Source organism: Lotus japonicus, chromosome 3, assembly GCF_012489685.1.
Source record: "Lotus japonicus ecotype B-129 chromosome 3, LjGifu_v1.2".
Taxonomy (NCBI): Eukaryota; Viridiplantae; Streptophyta; class Magnoliopsida; order Fabales; family Fabaceae; genus Lotus; species Lotus japonicus.
Window position 1 is genome coordinate 11,092,272 of NC_080043.1, and position 11,877 is coordinate 11,104,148.

The 11,877-nt window shown below is 41.5% G+C and overlaps 2 long non-coding RNA genes across 2 annotated transcripts; both read left to right on the top strand.

Annotated features, from left to right (window-relative positions):
- Nucleotides 1-248: 248 nt before the first annotated feature.
- LOC130748400 (uncharacterized) lies at nucleotides 249-2,380 on the top strand. The gene is made up of 2 exons (XR_009022671.1): nucleotides 249-623; nucleotides 2,139-2,380. It is a non-coding gene; the product is annotated as an uncharacterized LOC130748400 (long non-coding RNA).
- A 3,504-nt stretch (nucleotides 2,381-5,884) lies between these two features.
- Nucleotides 5,885-8,092, top strand: LOC130748424 (uncharacterized). Its single transcript, XR_009022674.1, has 2 exons — nucleotides 5,885-6,286; nucleotides 7,802-8,092. It is a non-coding gene; the product is annotated as an uncharacterized LOC130748424 (long non-coding RNA).
- Nucleotides 8,093-11,877: the final 3,785 nt, after the last annotated feature.

Here is an 11,877-nt window from a genome sequence, read left to right on the forward strand (position 1 = left end):
CTTGTGTGAATTTTTAGAGGGTCTTAACGACTTCATTTGGGAAAACTTCCTTCATGAGAGTTGTAGCCCTTCAAGTCTAGAAAATTCTCCAAGTGGTTTCGTGTCGATCCGATATCTGTAGCTCCAGATATCCCCGTTTTAGTGAACGTAGTTCCGGCTGTACAGTGCCAGCGGGATTATTACATTGTTTTTCTTCTAAGTCCGAATTTAATTATGAATTTACCTTTGAGGGCTTAGATTTTAGTAAGTTTCAGGTCTGATTAGGTAATTAGACTGGTGGGTTAAGGTTGGACTTGGGTCGGGCTTGTGGAAAACAAAACCCTAGCCCACTTGTGGGTTGCATGGGATTTTAGCCAAGGGGGGAAACCCTATTCTTCCACAATCAGAAAACAGAGATACACTACAGCACCTTCACGTGAAAAAAAAAGAGAGAACGTGTGAGAGAAGAGAAGGGAGCCGCCGCCCAAGCCACCACCATTGTCGCCGGTCACGCGCGCGAGCAAGGGAGAGAGCGCGAATAGAGAGGGTTTCGCGAAGGAGAAGGAAGGTGAAGGAGACCTGGACAGCAAGAGATTGTTCTTCCAAACTTCATTCTCTTCTTCTTTTCAGACCAAGAACCCAAGGTAAGGGCTGGTCCTAGGATTGGGTAGATTGCCTAGGGTATTTGCCATGTTTTACTATGAGAAAAGCCATGAACATGATTGCTTTTGCAAGAGTTTTGTGTTCATGATGCTTGCTGTTTTTTTTCTGCCTTGAGGTCTTGATGTTTTGCTTCTGATTTGAGATGAAATGTTGATGCCATGATTCTCCATTAATCATCACTACAACTACCGTTTCTTCTATGACTTTGCTTGATTAAAATGATTGAAGATTTATATGCTTAGATCTGCCCTTTGTGCTAGAATTGATGGTTATCTTGGTTCTGGAAATTTAAGCATGATATATGATATATGATATGTGGTTCTTGCTGCTGGAATATGGTTTAAAACTCTGGGACTTGAATGGTTGAAAAATTAATTTGAAGGCAAAAGTATCTCTGCCAGTTTCCTGTACTGGACAGCGAGTTTTGGAGCTTAATTACACCTAATTCGGGGTCTCAAATGAAAAAGGGATAAACTGGAAAATTGTAGATTTTCGAATTGGCTTTCTATGCATATAAAGAACATAATTTTTGGTCTAGTAATGAGGTCTGGAGGTCGATCTTAGTGACTGTTGCACCTGCTGTTCTTCCTGTACCGGACAGCAAGCTTTAAGGCCTAATATCACCTAATTCTGGATCTCAAATGGAAAAGTGATAAACTATAAAAGTGTAGAGTTTCGAATTATCTTTCCAGTCATGTATCATGTGAATTTTGTGGCTAAGTATTGCGGTCTGTAGACCAGTTTTAGTACACGCTGCACCTGTTGTCCAAAAACACTAAATTTGAGAAATTGTTGGAAATGTTAGTAACATGTGATTAGGGACCTTTGTGAGATTTTTATATGATGATATCTGTAAACTGAGCCTCTGGAATTTGTAAATAATTTGTGAATTTGGGAGGCCCTGATTATTTCTATGCTTTGCATGAAGTTTAGTTGTGACTTGTTTAGGAGGTCGCTCACCCAGTTGTAATTCCTCCTAGTGTGACTGTTATTTCTTGACGTTGTAATCTGATACGATATTAACTCATAAGACTCTAGGATTGACATTAGAGCCTTAAACACCAAGAGAATGAATCTATAACTCGCTTGCAAGTAAATGTGAATAATTTGGACATAGGTCTGGTTAGGACTATGGACCATGAGAACAATGGTTCCGTTAGAGACAAAACGGATAACTTGCACGCGAGGGTGAATGCGGTTTGAACCGTGATGTTATGACTTGTGGGTGTCTGACCCATGGTGTGCTGTGGTCGTTCCAAGGAACGCCATGATGTTGTGAGCTTTGCTCATGGTGTTGTTCGTCTGCTGGACGAATGGTGTTGGATCCAAGTTGAAAGGTGGTTGTGTGAAGTGAGATTCCGTTAGTAACTGACTCTTTCCCATAAAAGACATATAATGTACTTATATTATATATGTTGTTGTTGATTTTGTCATTATCATTCTTTTTGTTGGACCTGACCCTGCTTGTTTGCTATGTGTTTATTTGGGGGGGGTAGATGGTCGTGAAGATAATGGCGATGACTCATTCTTGGGAGTTGATGCTACGTGACGTGCCAATACCGGAGGACGACTACACTTCAGAGGAAGAGGAAGAGGCTAAGGAATAGGGTTTTGGTTGAGAGTCTTTTGTTTTCTGTTGGGGTTGAGAGTTTCCGAAGTGTTGGTATCGAACAATTTTATTGCTTAAATTCGAATGAACAAGTTTTGATGTAATCTTTATTTTCATTCAGGCCTTTGATTCGTACTCTTTACAGTTGGTTATTTAAAAGTTTTACGATGTTGGTTACTTCCGCGTGTATTTGGAAAGGTTATGTTTCAAGAGTTTTTGTAAAATGAGAGGTTTGTCATTAATTGAAGATTAATAAGTGAATCGACGAAAACTCTTTACGAAAATGGGTTAATTAGTTACTGAGTAACACTCGAGAAATCGGGGCGTTACATTGTGGTATCAGAGCTCCGGTTGAGAAACCAGAGCACTAAGGGTTTTGGGCTTACGAGTTTCCGAACTCGTTGTGTTTTTGTTTTTGATAAAAGTGTTTTTGATAAAAGTGTTTTCAAAGGCTTACGAGTTTCCGAACTTGAGACTAAGTGTTTGATTATATTAAGATGTTTGAACTCTGAGATCGATTGATGGAATGTCAATCGAAGGAAGAGTGGGCTTTGGAATCCCTTTTGCGCCCCAAGGTGTACGCCTGTGTGCGTTTGTGTGCACCTGTGCTATTGGTAAAGAAGAAGGATGGGAAGTCCAGATTGTGTGTGGATTACCGGCAGCTGAATAAGGTGACAGTGAAGAACCGTTATCCGATGCCTCGGATAGACGACTTGATGGATCAACTTAGAGGAGCGGTGATCTTCTCGAAGGTAGACCTTAAGTCGGGATACCATCAGATCCGAGTCAAGGAATCGGACATCCAGAAGACCGCATTCAGGACCCGATACGGGCATTATGAATATCTTGTGATGCCGTCTGGGGTTACTAATGCACCCGCAGTGTTTATGGACTACATGAACAGAGTGTTCAGGCCATTCCTGGACAAGTTCGTGGTCGTGTTCATTGATGATATTTTGATTTACTCGGAGAGTAAGGAAGAACACGAAGAGCATTTGCGTCAAGTGCTAGGAGTATTGCGGGAGAAGGAGCTATATGCTAACGGCTCGAAGTGTGAATTCTGGATGGCAGAGGTGAAGTTCCTAGGTCATGTCATATCAAGTCAGGGTGTGGCTGTTGACCCTAGCAAGATCGAGACGATTCTGTCATGGGAGCAACCAAAGACAGCAAGCGACATCAGAAGCTTTGTTGGGCTTGCTGGCTACTATAGGCGATTCGTCAAAGATTACGCAAAGTTGACTTCGCCGTTGACCCAGTTGACAAAGAAGAATCAACCGTTTGCGTGGACGGAGAAGTGTGAGGCTAGTTTCCAGGAGTTGAAGAAACGGCTGACCACCGCACCCATACTAGCTTTACCTAAGGAAGGAGAACCTTATGACGTGTACTGTGATGCGTCACACAATGGTTTGGGGTGTGTAATGATGCAAGATAAGAAAGCAATTGCCTATGCTTCAAGGCAGTTGAAGACTCATGAGAAGAACTACCCCACACATGACTTGGAGTTGGCTGCCATAGTTTATGCTCTCAAGATTTGGAGACACTATCTCTATGGTAGTACGTTCACGATCTACAGCGATCATAAGAGTTTAAAGTACTTATTTGATCAGAAGGATCTGAACATGAGGCAGCGGAGGTGGATGGAATTCCTTCAAGACTATGAGTTCACTCTACAGTACCATCCGGGGAAAAGCAATGTCGTAGCCGACGCTCTCAGCCGGAAGGCTATACATGTGTCCTCAATGATGGTCAAGGAGTTAGAACTGTTGGAGGCTTTCCGAGATCTGAGCTTGAACGTTAAGCTCGCACCAGGAAGACTGAGTTTCGGAATGGTGACGGTGTCAAGTGGACTTTTGGAAGAGATCAAGTCTAGACAAGAGACTGATGAAGGGATAGCTGAGTGGCGAAACTGTGTGACTCAGGGAACGGCACCAGAGTTCTCTATTGGAAATGATAATATTTTGCGATGCAAGGGACGGATATGTGTGCCTAACGATGCAGAAATGAGAAGATTGATCCTGGATGAAGGGCACAAGAGTAGGTTGAGTATCCATCCCGGAATGAACAAGATGTATCAGGACTTGAAACTTCACTTCTGGTGGCCTGGGATGAAGAAGCAGGTTGCTGAGTATGTTTCTACTTGCTTGACATGTCAGAAAGCGAAGGTAGAGCATCAGAAGCCCGCAGGGAAGCTGCAACCACTAGATGTCCCAGAGTGGAAGTGGGACAGTATTTCTATGGACTTCGTGACGGCTTTACCTTTAACTCGGAGGAAATTCGATGCAGTTTGGGTTGTTGTTGATCGTTTGACAAAGACCGCTCATTTTATCCCGATCAACCTGAAGTACAAGGTGGAGAAATTGGCGGAGATTTATGTGGCTGAGGTTGTGCGTCTACATGGTGTACCGACCAGCATCGTGTCAGACAGAGATCCGAGGTTTACCTCTCACTTTTGGGGAGCCTTGCAGCAGGCCCTCGGAACTAAGTTGAGATTGAGCTCTGCCTATCATCCGCAAACCGATGGGCAGACAGAGAGGACAATCCAGTCGCTGGAAGATTTGCTACGGGCCTGTGTGTTGGATCACAAGGGCAGTTGGGATGAGACGCTGCCATTGATCGAATTCACTTACAACAATAGTTTCCATGCGAGCATCGGCATGGCACCTTACGAAGCTTTGTACGGTCGGAGGTGTCGTACGCCCTTATGCTGGCATCAAGATGGAGAAAATTTGGTGATTGGCCCGGAATTGGTGCAACAGACCACCGAGGAAGTCAGGAGGATTCAGGAAAAGATGAGAACCGCGCAGAGTCGCCAAAAGAGTTATGCCGACAACTGACGGAAGGAGTTGGAATTTCAGGCCGGAGACCATGTCTTCTTGCGGGTTACCCCGATGACAGGTGTCGGAAGGGCAATCAAGTCCAAGAAGCTTACTCCGAAGTTTATTGGGCCGTACCAGATCACGGAGCGAGTTGGACCGGTGGCGTACAGGATCGCCCTACCACCGTTTCTATCCAACATCCATGACGTTCTTCATGTGTCGCAGTTGCGAAAGTACATGGCAGATGATTCACATGTGATTATGCCAGACGATATACAGCTGAGAGATGATCTGACAATGGAGGTGCCACCCATCAAGATCGTCGACCGAAGCATAAAGCGCTTAAGAAGCAAGGAGGTGCCTTTAGTGAAGGTCGTGTGGAACCAAGAGACTGGCGACGCGACCTGGGAGTTAGAGGATAAGATGCGGGAGTCACACCCCGATTTATTAGTAAACCCTTAAGTTTCGAGGGCGAAACTATTTTAAGGGGGGTGGTATTGTAAGGCCCTAAGTTCAATTTGGAACAATTTTATGGAAGTTTGAATAAAATTGAAGTTTTTGGCTATGTTTGATAACTGGCAGATTAGAACTGTCAACTTGTGTGAATTTTTAGAGGGTCTTAACGACTTCATTTGAGAAAACTTCCTTCATGAGAGTTGTAGCCCTTCAAGTCTAGAAAATTCTCCAAGTGGTTTCGTGTCGATCCAATATCTGTAGCTCCAGATATCCCCGTTTTAGTGAACGTAGTTCCGGCTGTACAGTGCCAGCGGGATTATTACATTGTTTTTCTTCTAAGTCCGAATTTAATTATGAATTTACCTTTGAGGGCTTAGGTTTTAGTAAGTTTCAGGTCTGATTAGGTAATTAGACTGGTGGGTTAAGGTTGGACTTGGGTCGGGCTTGTGGAAAACAAAACCCTAGCCCACTTGTGGGTTGCATGGGATTTTAGCCAAGGGGGGAAACCCTATTCTTCCACAATCAGAAAACAGAGATACACTACAGCACCTTCACGTGAAAAACAAAGAGAGAACGTGTGAGAGAAGAGAAGGGAGCCGCCGCCCAAGCCACCACCATTGTCGCCGGTCACGCGCGCGAGCAAGGGAGAGAGCGCGAATAGAGAGGGTTTCGCGAAGGAGAAGGAAGGTGAAGGAGACCTGGACAGCAAGAGATTGTTCTTCCAAACTTCATTCTCTTCTTCTTTTCAGACCAAGAACCCAAGGTAAGGGCTGGTCCTAGGATTGGGTAGATTGCCTAGGGTATTTGCCATGTTTTACTATGAGAAAAGCCATGAACATGATTGCTTTTGCAAGAGTTTTGTGTTCATGATGCTTGCTGTTTTTTTTCTGCCTTGAGGTCTTGATGTTTTGCTTCTGATTTGAGATGAAATGTTGATGCCATGATTCTCCATTAATCATCACTACAACTACCGTTTCTTCTATGACTTTGCTTGATTAAAATGATTGAAGATTTATATGCTTAGATCTGCCTTTTGTGCTAGAATTGATGGTTATCTTGGTTCTGGAAATTTAAGCATGATATATGATATATGATATGTGGTTCTTGCTGCTGGAATATGGTTTAAAACTCTGGGACTTGAATGGTTGAAAAATTAATTTGAAGGCAAAAGTATCTCTGCCAGTTTCCTGTACTGGACAGCGAGTTTTGGAGCTTAATTACACCTAATTCGGGGTCTCAAATGAAAAAGGGATAAACTGGAAAATTGTAGATTTTCAAATTGGCTTTCTATGCATATAAAGAACATAATTTTTGGTCTAGTAATGAGGTCTGGAGGTCGATCTTAGTGACTGTTGCACCTGCTGTTCTTCCTGTACCGGACAGCAAGCTTTAAGGCCTAATATCACCTAATTATAGATCTCAAATGGAAAAGTGATAAACTATAAAAGTGTAGAGTTTCGAATTATCTTTCCAGTCATGTATCATGTGAATTTTGTGGCTAAGTATTGCGGTCTGTAGACCAGTTTTAGTACACGCTGCACCTGTTGTCCAAAAACACTAAATTTGAGAAATTGTTGGAAATGTTAGTAACATGTGATTAGGGACCTTTGTGAGATTTTTATATGATGATATCTGTAAACTGAGCCTCTGGAATTTGTAAATAATTTGTGAATTTGGGAGGCCCTGATTATTTCTATGCTTTGCATGAAGTTTAGTTGTGACTTGTTTAGGAGGTCGCTCACCCAGTTGTAATTCCTCCTAGTGTGACTGTTATTTCTTGACGTTGTAATCTGATACGATATTAACTCATAAGACTCTAGGATTGACATTAGAGCCTTAAACACCAAGAGAATGAATCTATAACTCGCTTGCAAGTAAATGTGAATAATTTGGACATAGGTCTGGTTAGGACTATGGACCATGAGAACAATGGTTCCGTTAGAGACAAAACGGATAACTTGCACGCGAGGGTGAATGCGGTTTGAACCGTGATGTTATGACTTGTGGGTGTCTGACCCATGGTGTGCTGTGGTCGTTCCAAGGAACGCCATGATGTTGTGAGCTTTGCTCATGGTGTTGTTCGTCTGCTGGACGAATGGTGTTGGATCCAAGTTGAAAGGTGGTTGTGTGAAGTGAGATTCCGTTAGTAACTGACTCTTTCCCATAAAAGACATATAATGTACTTATATTATATATGTTGTTGTTGATTTTGTCATTATCATTCTTTTTGTTGGACCTGACCCTGCTTGTTTGCTATGTGTTTATTTGGGGGGGGTAGATGGTCGTGAAGATAATGGCGATGACTCATTCTTGGGAGTTGATGCTACGTGACGTGCCAATACCGGAGGACGACTACACTTCAGAGGAAGAGGAAGAGGCTAAGGAATAGGGTTTTGGTTGAGAGTCTTTTGTTTTCTGTTGGGGTTGAGAGTTTCCGAAGTGTTGGTATCGAACAATTTTATTGCTTAAATTCGAATGAACAAGTTTTGATGTAATCTTTATTTTCATTCAGGCCTTTGATTCGTACTCTTTACAGTTGGTTATTTAAAAAGTTTTACGATGTTGGTTACTTCCGCGTGTATTTGGAAAGGTTATGTTTCAAGAGTTTTCGTAAAATGAGAGGTTTGTCATTAATTGAAGATTAATAAGTGAATCGACGAAAACTCTTTACGAAAATGGGTTAATTAGTTACTGAGTAACACTCGAGAAATCGGGGCGTTACAGATGGTACGTAATCCGGCTTTGGGTTCTCACAAGATGAAGTAGAGGTCGAACACACGATTATGCGCGGAAGAGGTGATGACGCGTGGAGGCGAGTTGCGACACGGGTTGTGGTGGTTGCTTTCAGTGATTCAATCAGAAACATAAGGTGTAACTCCCTGATTTGTAGGGTTTTACCATAGTGACTAAACGCTGAAATTAAACATACTAAACCATCTTTAACCTTTCATAGCCATGTGTAATTTTTATTGAAACAAGTATACATAACTATGTTTGATCGTGCAAGTAAGTACATATGAATAAAGGATAAGATAATTAAATGACACAATTCCCCTGGGCTCAAATAAAAAGTTCGGATGTCGTTGCTCACAAATCATAGAGTACACCACGCATGAATGACTCCATACACGATATACTTTCTGCAATCCTACACACAAGAATCACAAGTAGAGAAATAGCACCGAACTCTACCCAAATGTATACCCAAATATACAAAAAGAGGAGGAAGGTCATGCATGATCAAATCTACTCTCGAACTATCAGCTACTCGGAAGAAGCTAATACAATGTCCCCTTTGTCGAATACTCGTGTATGGTCCACATCACATTCTCCTCGCCTACCGTAGAATGACGAAGACAGAAATACTCGGGATATAATAGTGTAGAAAGGCTCCCCCGTCACCACAGACAGTGAAGTGATAATCCAGTCGGGATAAGCTCAGTACTCGACTCGTTAAGGAATCATGCGGTTGATTACCGCAAGGGAATATGAATTCCCAATACGAAATGCCTTGCGAGACCACACATCACAATACAAGATAAAAGAAAAGAAAAACAAGAGATACCAATTATCTCTGGACGATCTGAACGAAAGAAGAAGTCAAAGCCTCGTCTCTACAGTAGTTCACGCGAACTCTCCAACTAGGATTCACTTGTGGCTCCTTGTAGTAGCAGAAGCACTAGGTGCGTAAATGATAGTTAGGATTTGAGCATTTTATGCTATATTTATAGGCCCTTAAAAGAAAGCTAACCTTAATACTTATTGTAGCGTACTTGGCCTCATCCAAAGGTTTGTCCAATAATAATCTATCCAATGAACTGGTCTAATAAAACAATATATTCTATTGGACTAATTCTATGCGTATGACCCTATAGATATCTATCTCTCATATTTATGTTGTAATATGTAAATACAAATATTGAGCTACTACAAATATTATGCATGGATATGGATCCTCTCTCGTGGCTTACTCTCGCTAGCACTCTCCATCAGCCTTATTAACCCTTCGCTACATCAAACGACAATATTGTCCATCTATATCGTTTGCTGCAACGGAAAAAAGTGAAGTTATACCATGCTTACATTTTTTTTGTTGTAATTATACCATGCTTACATGCTATAGCCTTTAGGATAGTAGGAATTGTACAATATATTTGACACATTCTCTTTTTTTCTTTACATTTCTTAAATTTTGGTTTAACATGCGAATCTTTTACTAAGACAATCTTGTTCTATCCGATTTTAAAAAAGGTCTAAGGTCTCCCTAAGAGTGTGTCTCATGAGGATCAAACACTCTGTAAAGTTCAAACGTTAGATTCATAAATCTCTATTCTCATGTTTTGAGTAATAACAACGTTCTTAATTGCCCTATCATGAAATGCACAAATTTAGGGAACTCAACGTATATATTACCCATCGTCAATATAAAAATGAAAAGGAAAAAGAGGACTCAATGTCTATATATCTTATCGTTCTAAAAGCACAAGTATGGTCCGAAGTTCACATCGTCAAGAGATTAATTGATGTTCCCGAAGGATAGCTCAAGTGGTAAGAGTTAGGGACATAAGGGTAGGGTGGGGTGAAGGGTGAAGGGTGAAGGGTCCCGGGTTCGAACCCGGGGGAGAAATTAATTTATTAACATTTCTAACAACTAACATTTGGCTATATAAAAAAATGAGATTAATTGATCTATCAAAGAAAATGACTCTGTTGTAAGATCAAGATTTGATCAGTGGTTGCATCTCTATATTTTGATGATTACAATTAAGGTTTTTGAGGATGAAGCCATAACACTGCTGTCTATCCCTTTGGCTAGGAACCTTTGAAATGCTTTCTCATATAAGGTTTCATGCTTAACATCAGATGATGCAAGTTGATCTTCTAGCATGGCATTTTTAACACGAAGAACAGAGTTGTCATTTTTAAGAGATAAGTTCTCTTCAATGAGTCCAGAGACTGACTTCTCATGAACTTCTGATGTACTAGTTTTAACAGCATATTTTCTTTTAAGCTCTTTATGTTTATTTAAAAGCACATCATGTTTCTTCATTATTTTAGACAATGCAGTTCTTAGTTCAAATGAAGAAAAGTTACAGAATACCTCATCGTCATTCTCAGAGTCTGAATCATCTTCTGAAGCTATCATATCATCCTGTGCTTCAGCATCTCTGCTAGTGGTAGCCATCAGAGCTTCCACAGCTTCATCTTCTTCTGACTCAGCTTCATCAGAGTCAGTCGCATCAAAGGTCACAAGAGCTTTCTTCTTGAAGACACTTCTTGGTCTCTTGTCCTTCTTTAGCTTGGGACAGTCACTCTTGTAGTGCCCTGATTCTTTGCACTCGAAGCAGGTGACTTCCTTCCCAGAGGTCTTCTTCTGACTAGATGAAGATTCAAATCTTCTTTTACTTTTCCTCGGTCCTTTGCCCTTGCTTTGTCTGTTCTTCCAGAGCTTGCTCAATCTCTTTGTGAGAAGAGATAGCTCTTCATCACCAGAAGCATCTGATAATTCTTCAGAGGAATCTTCCTCTTCTGCCTGATAGGCTTTCGCCTTGTCAGGTTTTGACTTGAGAGCAATTGATTTGTCTTTTCCTTTGAGGCTTGTGCTCCTTGAGTTCAATCTCATGGCTTCTGAGATGACTCACAAGCTCTTCTAGCTTCAAGGAGTTCAGATTCCTGGAAAGTTTCAGTGCAATGACAAAAGCCATCCACTCCTTAGGCAAACTTCTGATGATCTTTTTGACATAATCACCAGTAGAGTAGCTCTTGTTTAGCACTCTGATTCCAGCAATCAGAGTTTGAAACCTTGAGTACATCTCCTCAATGGTTTCACCATATTCCATCTTAAACTGCTCATATTGTTTTATGAGAGCAAGATCCTTAGTCTCCTTGACTTCTTCATTTCCTTCGTGCGTCATGACCAAGGAGTCATAGATGGATTTTGCTGTTTCTTTGTCAGAGATCTTCTCATATTCAATATATGATATTGAACTGAACAACATGGACTTCGCCTTGTGATGATCCTTGAAACGCTTCTTCTGAGCGTCAGTCATTTCAGTACGGGGGATCTTCACTCCTGAAGCATCTACTGGATCAGTATAGCCTTCCATGACCATATCCCAGAGATCTGGGTCATGCCAAGGAAATAACTTTCGATTCTATCTTTCCAGTACTCAAACTTTTCAGCATCAAAGACTAGTGCTCTGAGTTGGTTGTTGTTGTTGTTGTTGTTGTCAGCGGAAGTATTGGCTTGGGCCATCGTTGTTTATCACACTAGGTTCTGGATCACTGATCACTGTTAAGTGTATAAATCAGAACCGGAGCTCTGATGCCAATTGAAGGTGCGAAAAACACTAG